Genomic DNA, 10,356 nt, shown 5'->3' with positions numbered 1-10,356 from the left:
CAATTTTCCCTAAAATCTTGTAGAGCCCTGCTCTGCTGATGGTGTTGAATGCTTTAGTGAGATCAATGAAAGTAAGGTAAAGGGGTATACTCTCCTCCCTTTTCCTCCCCTTTAGCTGGCGTATGGAGAATATCATGTCCATAGTAGATCCGCCGGCACAGAAACCACACTGTGCTTCTGGGTACACTCAGACTGCAAGTAAATGGAGTCTTTTAAGTATGACCCTAGCAAAGGCCTTTCCCATGACACTAAGGAGTGAGATGCTCCTGTATTTGTTGCAGTCTCCTCTGTCGCCTTTGTTTTTGTATAGTTGATGATTTTGGTGTCACGCATCTCCTGTGGAACAGAGCCTAATTTCCACAGAAAATGAGAAGGTCATAAAGGTATGGCAATAGATGGGACTTTCCAGGCTTGAGCAGTTTGGCTGGAATTCCATCCTTTCCCGGTGCCCTTGTGTTCGTCAGGCAGTCTATGGCCATTTCGATCTCCGATGATGAGGTTTCTTCATCTAACTTATCCATGACAGAAAGTTGTTGGAGAGCGTCAAGTGAAGACTGGGAGATGTGCGACTCACAAGAGTACCGCTCACAGTAGTGTTCAGCCCAGCGGGACATCTGTTTACTTCTGTCAGTGAGTACTTCACCATCTGCTGACTGTGGGGGAGCAACTTTGGTGATAGCAGGGCCAAGTGTTCTCTTGATCCCTTTGTACATAGCTCATACATTTCCTTTGTCACATGCAGTTTGGATTATGTGACATAAGTTGATCCAGTGTTTGTTTGCTCAGTATCTCCCTGTCCTTTGCATGGCTGTCTTGGCTACTTTCAGGTTGTGCAGTGTCCTAGCTGTTGGTTTTATGTTGTGCATCATGTAGGCTTTGCTTTTTGCATCATTGACAGATATCATCTCGGCTGAGTAGGTCTCAAACCTTGTTGTGGGTTCCGCCTTTACCAAATGATGCTTCTGCTACTTCATAGATGATTGAGCTTAGTGATTTCCAAGCTTCACTGATGCCAGCATCGGTGTTCCCGTTAAGGCTTTGGCGGGTAGTGTAAGGCATTTGGATATCTCTTGTATTTTCGTTATGCTGTGATTCTTACAGTGGCAACAGTGTGAAGTGGTTTTGGGAATCATTGCTTATCTAGGGGATGTTGATGTGTGGTGGACCATCGTGTTTGGAGTTGTGGCACTTTCGGAGGTGCACCTTCATTCTGCTGCTGATACGAGAGTGGTTGGTGTCACAATCTGCGCTGCGGTAGGTACGGTAGGTGGTAATAACCAAAACTAAACTTCCAACTTAATGATTGCAGGACTATTCCTTCAGTTCTAAAACACACAAAATAAACGTATGCCTATTGGACCATTGCAAATTATTGAAAACTTATATTACAATGAAAATTAAACTGATTTTTTAAAAAGTAAAACTGTTAATCTTATTTCTCTAATTTGCAGAAATGCAGACAGACCTCCTGTCAGACTGAGAGTGAAACTGGGCGACTGAGGAAGTTTGAGATTCAGCTTCAACAGGAAGCTAGAAACGAACAGTGAAGGGGAGAGAGGCACTGAGAACAAGTTCTGACCCGCAGAGAGAAAGGGAAGCGAGCGAGAGAGAAAGATAGAGGTAGATACGCGGGCCTGCTTCACGACATCCCAAGATCATCGCCCAGCCAGAGCCCACAGAGCACAGACCTGCCAGAGGGCACCCCACTCCAGGGGAAGGTTACAAAGAAATTCAAGGGCTTGCCGCCCGGAAAACGCCCCACAGGGAGAAGAAAATGCAGGAATTTCAGCCACGTTTAGAAGGACCTGTTTGCTGGACTAAGGCGTTTGAACAAATCCCTTTCTAAAAGGTGACGTTTCACCTAGAAACTGCAATTTCAGGTAAAAGCTAATCATATTTTTTTTCATCAAAGGTTAATTATTTACAATTTGCCATCCCGTTTTAACGAGGTTTTTGTATTTGAGTTATTGGAGAAGCAATCTCTTTTGCAAATGTTTGAGAAGAATAAATCTTGATCCTGTAACATTTTTTGTTAACTCGGACTGATGTTCATTGTTTCAAGCGCGCTTTGTTGCTGTTTAAAATACAAGGGTTGAAAGTGATCTAGACTGGAGGAAGTATTTCCGCACCCGCACTCTGATGGGTTGGTACATTTATTTATATTAAATAGGGCAGTACTGGAAGTTTGAACTAAAAGACATTCTCTGTGAGTCTAGTTGAATTCGAAACAAACCAATAGCACTGCTTGAGCAGGTCACTAGAAATGTCTAGGTGTAGTTTAAAGATTGTTACAAAAGTAGCATAAATTCCCTTATGTTTAAACACTTCATTTACTAATTTGCTTATAAATATAGTTTAGTATTTTTGCTTTAAACAAAGGAAATAAAAGCATTTTTGTGCAATTTTATTATCGTTAATCGTTAGAATTTATGTATAAATTGCTCTGATGTAATTTCACAGTAATATTTTGTTACCAAGTCACAGCAGTAATAACATTGGCAATAATTAAATCTTTAGTGTGAACGCCTTTACACGTCATGAGCATGGAGTACACTGACGATAGTTGTGTCCACTCTGACAGCTGGTAACATAAAGTGTCAAATAGAGATAATACATAATAACAAATAACCAATCGCAGGAGCGCTTGGAGCAAGCATAATCTAATTTAAGGGCTCAAGTGTTTACTCTGAACTGTTTGAGCTTTGATCTGTCACCATCAGAGAAAAATGTTAAGTATGACATTTTTGATCAGAGCAAGTGACACGGCTTGCAGGCCATTCAGAAGTTTGGAGTTGTTTACCTTCTATTAAGCACAGTGGCGCAGTGGTTAGCACCGCAGCCTCACAGCTCCAGTGACCCGGGTTCAATTCCGGGTACTGCCTGTGTGGAGTTTGCAAGTTCTCCCTGTGTCTGCGTGGGTTTCCTCCGGGTGCTCCGGTTTCCTCCCACAAGCCAAAGACTTGCAGGTTGATAGGTAAATTGGCCATTAGAAATTGCCCCTAGTATAGGTAGGTGGTAGGGAAAATATAGGGACAGGTGGGGATGTGGTAGGAATATGGGATTAGTGTAGGATTAGTATAAGTGGGTGGTTGATGGTCGGCACAGACTCGGTGGGCCGAAGGGCCTGTTTCAGTGCTGTATCTCTAAACTAAAACTAAACTAATGCCATCCATCAAAATCGGCACGTTTTAAAACCAGAATGAATGATGGTCAGTCCACTTGATTGACATTTCTCCAGGCGCCTCTACAGTTTGGTGTTGCTCAAAGTGCCTTCTGATCAGTCACTTCCAGATATCCATTTTCTCTGTATTTCAGCTGACTGCCTAGTATAAGCAGCATGGTTACATCGCCAGATGTTTTTTTAATTAACTTTTTCTTTTTCTTTTATTTGCTAATTCGAATATACTCTAAAGAGGGAAGTATAAATATAAAAGTGGAAAAATGTGAAAATTGCAAATAAACTACAGCTTGAAAAAGCAGTGATTCTGATATGGCCTGATTTCTGTTCAATGTTTTGTCAAATTTACTTCTGTCTCCATTCAAAAGTGAGTTTCTCCAAATGGGCAGCATTCTCCCATATGAAATGGTCAGTGTGTTTCTATATTGCTACTACTCTAGTATTTACTGAGCAGTGTTGCCGTGGTGACTGCCTGACAATGTTATACTGATACTTCAATTCTGTGTTTTGTGAGGCAATGCTTTTTTAACCCATTGCGTACAAAAGGAGGAATTTATTATCAGATTGGATATTTAAGTAATGAGTTCCAACACCATCCAGTGTAGCACTAAGTCTTATAGATCAGGGTATGCAATTCTTGGTCAATGCTTAGTAACTAATCTCATTTAGGGCAGAAATTCAGGGTATCTGTAGGCAATGGTGTAGGGAGGCAAACACCCAGAGTTGTTGCTCGCAATTGATATCCAATGATCCCTGCTAGAAACTGTGTGTGGAGCAGGATTGGGTTTGGCTGTGATGCCCTGCTTGGTCCAATAGCATGCTGACAATCATCATTTTAGGCGCTCACATCAACAGTGGATACTTGGGTAAGGTACAGGAAGGCTGCTGGTGCCACTGGAATCAGCCCATGAGTCATCACCTACAGAAGTGGAAAGGAAAGCATTGGAAATAAACACCTTAAATGCAAATATGTTCGATCAAAGCTATTTAAATCCTGTTAGCGTTGGTGCAAATTTAAAAAGTGTTATGTACTGCTGACATGATACAATACAGAACAGAGTTATATAAGTTTGAATATACCTTCCACAAAAAGGGAAAGATACCACTTCTTGTCCAGGCTTGCCATCTTGGAATTCTTCCCGGATGAGGATATTAAAGTGTCTTGTAGCTTTACCAAAAGCCATTTGTTCCATTAGTTCAATCCTTCCTCAGAACATCCGCAATCTATTTAATCTCTTGAGGGTAAGTTGTATATACATATTTCCTGATCTCCAGAGATAATCGTTCATTTAAATTTTTGTATTCAATCCTGGCATGCTGCCCTCTGCAGACGATATTTTCCGCAGTCCCAGCAATTTAAGGGAATAATATCCCATTGGATATTTGACCTTCTCAATCCTATTTGCAATTGTATAATTATTAGACTTTGTTAATGTAGTTTTTCTCTTGTGGTCTGATCCCCATCTACAAGGTGTGAAAGGGCGTTCTAATTGTGATAGATCTTGTGGTTTAAAAAGGATGACACAAGGTCACAGTTCTTTAAAATTTATTTTCAGACTATTGTACATTAAGAAATGTTATAGATTCTCTTAGACTGTACATTATAACCATCTGCATCAGAATAGAACAGAAAATCAATATAACTGATTTTGTATGAAAATTAAATATTAAAGAGAAGAGTCTTTGATACTCTTTCAAATCACACAGTATAAGAAGCTATGATTCAAGACACTCATTTCCTGCTTTTCTTAATATTTCTATTGAAATAGTAAGTGCTGCTGATGATCCAATCAGCAAAGTCAGCTGAATACTCTGAGGCTGCTGAATTAATGTGGCAGCCATTATCTGCATGTGCTTCAGTAATCTTCCCATCAGGTATCCCAGTCAAACTGACGTTCATGGAGATGCTTCAAAGGCAGTTTTCTCTGATGAAGCAGATAGAAACAGGCATAACCTACCTGAGCCTTGCTCCACCATTCTATTAGACTATGTCTGATCTGTACCTCAACTCCATTTACCCACTTCAGTTTCACTTCCTTTAATACTTAAAAAAAAAACTCAATCTTGAAAATTTCAGTTGACCCAGAATCTACAGCCTTTGGGGGGAACGAGTTCCAGATTTCCACTACCATTATTAATGCAAAAATAGCTTCTTGATTTCACTCCTAAATGGCCTAGCTCGAATGTGAAGATGATGCTTCCTTGTGCAGGATTCCCCCAACAGTGATAATAGTTCCTGTTTCTACTCTATTGAGTCCCTTATCACAATCCATTATCATTTTAAGGAGCTTGATTAGATTAGCCCTCAACCTTCTAAACTCAAAAGAATACAAATCAAGTTTATTCAATTTGTTCTCATAATTTAACCCTTTAAGTCCCAGTATCATTCTGGTGAATCTACGCTGTACCCCTCTCCAAGGCCAATATATCCATTCTGATGTGTGGTGTCCAAAACTGAATGCAGTCGTCCAGATGGGGTCTGACCAAGGCTCAATACAACTAAAGAATCACTGCCTTCCCTTTATGCTCCAACCCACTTGAGATAAAGGCCAACATTCCATTGGCCCTTTTAATTACATTTAGCAAACTTATTTCACAGATTTTTTTCACTGAGTTATTTTCATTAAAACAAACTTTTACAGGTGCAAACTTGTCAGGGTGGCAAACAGCAATTTCTAGTTTATGAATTTAGGCGTAGAGTCCATTTTGATCTTTTCAATAGGTGCTTTTACATTGCAGTGTCAGTTTTGGGAGAAGAGAGTTATACCAGTCTTCCAGCATTGCCCTTCCTGTCTTACCTTTTCACCCTGTACCATTCTGCATTGAAGCAGAGGCAAATCTGGCCAAGCCCCTAAGACCCACAGTAAAGAGCATCTCTGCTGTCATGGTTTATATCATTAATTGGCGAACATGGCGCAGTGGTTAGCACCGCAGCCTCACAGCTCCAGTGACCCAGGTTCAATTCTGGGTACTGCCTGTGTGGAGTTTGCAAGTTCACCCTGTGTCTGCGTGGGTTTCCTCCGGGTGCTCCGGTTTCCTCCCATATGCCAAAGACTTGCAGGTTGATAGGTTAATTGGCCATTATAAATTGCCCCTAGTATAGGTAGGTGGTAGGGAAATATAGGGACAGGTGGGGATGTGGTAGGAATATGGGATTAGTGTAGGATTAGTATAAATGGGTGGTTGATGGTCGGCACAGACTCGGTGGGCCGAAGGGCCTGTTTCAGTGCTGTATCTCTAAAACTAAAACTAAAGAACTGTGCATTTGCAGTTAGCCGCATGTATTTAAATGTTAAGTACCTAATAGTAGTAGAGTGTTTACATGGTGCAGTCTTCAAATGGAAACTTCTATTAAATTTGTATACTTGAGAATTAGCCTGTTTAATCCTTCAAATTTACAGTGGTAGTCTGTCCATTTGGAAGGAGGGAAGTATAGGAGTGAGTGCTGTGAGCCTGTGCACTCCCAACCTTTTGCACATTAGTGGTCTGTAATTCTTGAGAACTTATTGCTTCCAGAAAGTAACATGTTGGAATACAGTGAATGAGTAATCTGAGACATAATGTTGTAAGTGTAGCTTACTTGGGACATCTCCACCACTGGGGTTTTCCTTGTGCCATTTCTGGGTCTGTTGTAGACTGATTAATGGAGATGGATTGCCATGATTAGTCGTAACAATGATAGTGTTGTCATTATGATGACTACCAGGGTGGTAGGAAGCGAACTAGATGGACAATAAACACTTTTCATCTAGCAATTCCCATGTTCCTATTATTTCTTAAGCCCCAGTAGTAGCAGCCCTGATTCTGATGCCCAGTGCTGTGACAGAGCAACAGAAAACCAATGTAAGCCATGGTTTACAGTGCTAGGAGTGCCAACCTAGTTGAAGTATTTTTCCAATAAAAGGCAGTCACACTTACCTAAAGCACAGGTGCATCCCCAAAACAGAAGCATTTAGAACTTCTCTGAAAAGAAGAGATTGAAAGTTTGTGGTAAACGCACAGCTTCGCCACTCTCGTTGATACAGGTGTTTGCCATATTTTAATATCAGTTCAGGGAATTTTTGTAAACACAGAAACCTTGATGGCCATCCTCTTTAAGAACTTTCACTTCTCAACTGCCTTAGTTTCATGGCATTGTTACCTACCGGCCTTGCAACCCCATGCGATCCATCTATTACCCAATTAAAGCCTGGCTCGGGCATAAAATTAAAACCCGACCACAGCCAACCTGAACCCGACCCGAACTCGACACATGTAGTCCGGTTTGGTCGGGTTCGGGTCGGGTAGCAGGCTTTACACCCAGTCCTAGCCAGCATTCAATGAATGGCCTGATACTGGGAAGTTCTGAGGAACAAAGGGACCTTGGCATGTTTGTCCATAGATCTCTGAAGGCAGAATGGCAGGTTAATAGGGTGGAGAAAAAGGCATATGGGACACTTGCCTTTATCAATCGAGGCATAGATTACAAAAGCGGGGAGGTCATGTTGGAGTTGTATAGAGCTTTGGTAAGGCCACAACTGGAGTACTGTGTGCAATTCTGGTCGCCACATTATAGAAAGGATGTGATTGCACTGGAGAGGGTGCAGAGGCGATTCACCAGGATGTTGCCTGGGATGGAACATTTAAGCTATGAAGAGAGGTTGGATAGGCTTGGGTTGTTTTCGCTGGAGCAGAGAAGACTGAGGGGCGACCTGATCGAGGTGTACAAGATTACGAGGGGTATGGACAGGGTGGATAGGGAGCAGCTGTTCCCCTTAGTTGAAGGATCAGTTACGAGGGGACACAAGTTTAAAGTGAGGGGCAGGTGTTTTAAGGGGGATTTGAGGAAGAACTTTTTTACCCAGAGGGTGGAGACGGTCTGGAATGCACTGCCTGGGAGGGTGGCAAAGGCGGGTTGCCTCGCATCCTTTAAAAAGTACCTGGATGAGCACTTGGCATGTCATAACATTCAAGGCTATGGGCCAAGTGCTGGCAAATGGGATTAGGTAGACAGGTCAGGTGTCTTTAATGCATCGGTGCAGACTCGATGGGCCGAAGGGCCTCTTCTGCACTGTATTATTCTGTGATTCTGTGATAACAAAGGCTTCAGAATACATTAACAGCTTATGTCCTCGTGTCTATAGATGACATCATCTTACTCCCACAATGTAGATATGTTCTGCAGAAAGTGGATATCATACTTTGCTGAGAGACTGTGGAGTGTAAAATCTTTTCCTATTTTTATTTCCATGTCACTTTGTTGGCATCAGGAGATGTAAAATGGGCAGCAGACTCGCCATCAACCATCTTACAGTATCATAAAAAGTTAACATCTAGCTCATTATGTTTGACTTTTTTAAACTTCATGCATGGCTCCTGTTGCAATGTATGATGGTATCGTTAATGAACTGATAAAAGATTTTCCCTGGTTGGTATTTCTAGTACAACTGTAACTCCAAACTTTCTCTCTTTTAGGTCTTAGTACATTTATGATGGAGTTATAAATCTGCAGGAATTTTCAGCCTCCTGCTTTAGCAAGTTTGACAAGTTTACTTTGGGGCGACCACTTGCTGCTGGAAATCCTCTTCATTGCCCAATTTAAAAGACACCTTTGTTTTCTGTTCTACCAGGTTTGGATCAATTCATAACAGTCAGAAGGGAAACCCATAATAAAAGGGAAAGTGTTACCTACATGATGCACAATCAGTTTAAAAGGAGCATAGCTGTTATAATATGGAAAGTGCAGATGATTTATTTTTGGGCATAATTTGTTTCAGTATTTGGGTGTCATTTCTGGTTTTTGGTTCGCTTTTGGCACTTTTACATATACACAGGATGTTCACAATCAACACCCACATTTGAAGAGACTTTGATGGGGAGTTTGTGCTGAAGTATTGACAGATGTACCAACTTGTTATGTAAGATCAGTAATAAAAACAGAAAATGCTGGAGATACTCAGCAGGTCTGGCAGCATTTGAGGAGAGAAAAACAGAGTTAACGTTTCAGGTCGATGACACATTGTCAGAGTTATAACGAAAGGTTATTAATCCAAAACATTAACTCTGTTCCTCTTTCCACAGATTCTGCCTGTCCTGCTGAGTATTTATAGCATTTTCTGTTTTTATTCAAATTTCCAGCATCCACAGTATTTGGCTTGTGTGAGGTCAGTGTTTTGGATTGGCATACTCAGAATCATTGGATTCTCTATTGTTGTTAACTTTTGTCCCTTCCCTACTATATTCTCCCATGGTTTTGCTAAGGTATGTTTCATGGGCATTGGCTATAATCCAGTTCTTGACCCAAGTGACCATTCTTTATCTGTGAGTGGGTGTTGGAAGGCTATTTGACCTTGGGAGTCACCACAGCTGGACATAATCTATTCCTCACTTGAAATTCACACGTGCACAACCTCCAGCAGGGATCACTGTATAGTAATCAGGAGTGGATAACCTGGCTAATTATTCTTCTCCCAGCGCAGCAGTGCTGAGTCCAATGTCAGCGTTTATACTGCCACTAAATCTGGAACCAGCTAACTGAGCAGAGACAGATCAAAGCTGAGATCTGGCGTGGTTTGTGTGTCAATGAGTGAACTTGCTCCTCCCTATCTCTTTAATCTCCTTCCGCCCTATAAACTTCCAAAAACTCTATGTTTCTCCAACTCTGGCCCCTTCTGCACCCCCACTTCCTTTGCACCACCATTGAAACCCATGCCTTTAGCATTTTAGGTCCTAAGCTCTGCAATTCCCTCCCAAAACCTCTCTTGCCTCCTTTAAGGCACTGCTTAAAACCAAACTTTTGGTCATCTCTCCTAATATCTCCTTGTGTGGCTCAGTATCAGATTTTCATTTGGTAACACTCCTGTGATGCACCTTGGGCCATTCTATGACATTAAAATCGCGATATCTGTCCAAGCTGTTGTTGAGTTATGCATGCATCAAGTGAATCACCTGGGATGAAGCAGAGACCCATTTGTTATATTGCTCTTTGGGGTTAGGCTAAGTGGTGCAGTCAGGTGGGCAGGGAAAAGAGAAGACGTGCAGCCAAGGGCGTTCACATCTGATGAGATGAGCTGTCAGTTGGTGCGGGTGGAACACGAAGCAGCGACAAATGGAGAAATGAAGCAATGCAACAAACTATGCACATGTCTGGAACTGACTTGGATCAGCTGTTCTCCTTTGGTTGCTGTTTACCTCTATGA

At 41.7% G+C, this 10,356-nt stretch overlaps 1 protein-coding gene across 1 annotated transcript in view; it reads left to right on the top strand.

The window, feature by feature from the left end:
- Positions 1-977: 977 nt before the first annotated feature.
- LOC137348065 (rho GTPase-activating protein 27-like) overlaps positions 978-10,356 on the top strand; it is a 212,896-nt gene continuing 203,517 nt past the window's right edge. The window contains exons 1-2 of the mRNA XM_068013210.1: positions 978-1,254; positions 1,452-1,880. The gene's annotated coding sequence lies outside the window, so the exon portion shown is untranslated. The remainder of the gene's footprint in view (positions 1,255-1,451; positions 1,881-10,356) is intronic.

Source organism: Heterodontus francisci, chromosome 33 (genome assembly GCF_036365525.1).
Source record: "Heterodontus francisci isolate sHetFra1 chromosome 33, sHetFra1.hap1, whole genome shotgun sequence".
NCBI classification, from domain to species: domain Eukaryota; kingdom Metazoa; phylum Chordata; class Chondrichthyes; order Heterodontiformes; family Heterodontidae; genus Heterodontus; species Heterodontus francisci.
The sequence above is the reverse complement of the archived record's forward strand: the minus strand, read 5'-3'. Positions and strand labels throughout refer to the sequence as shown.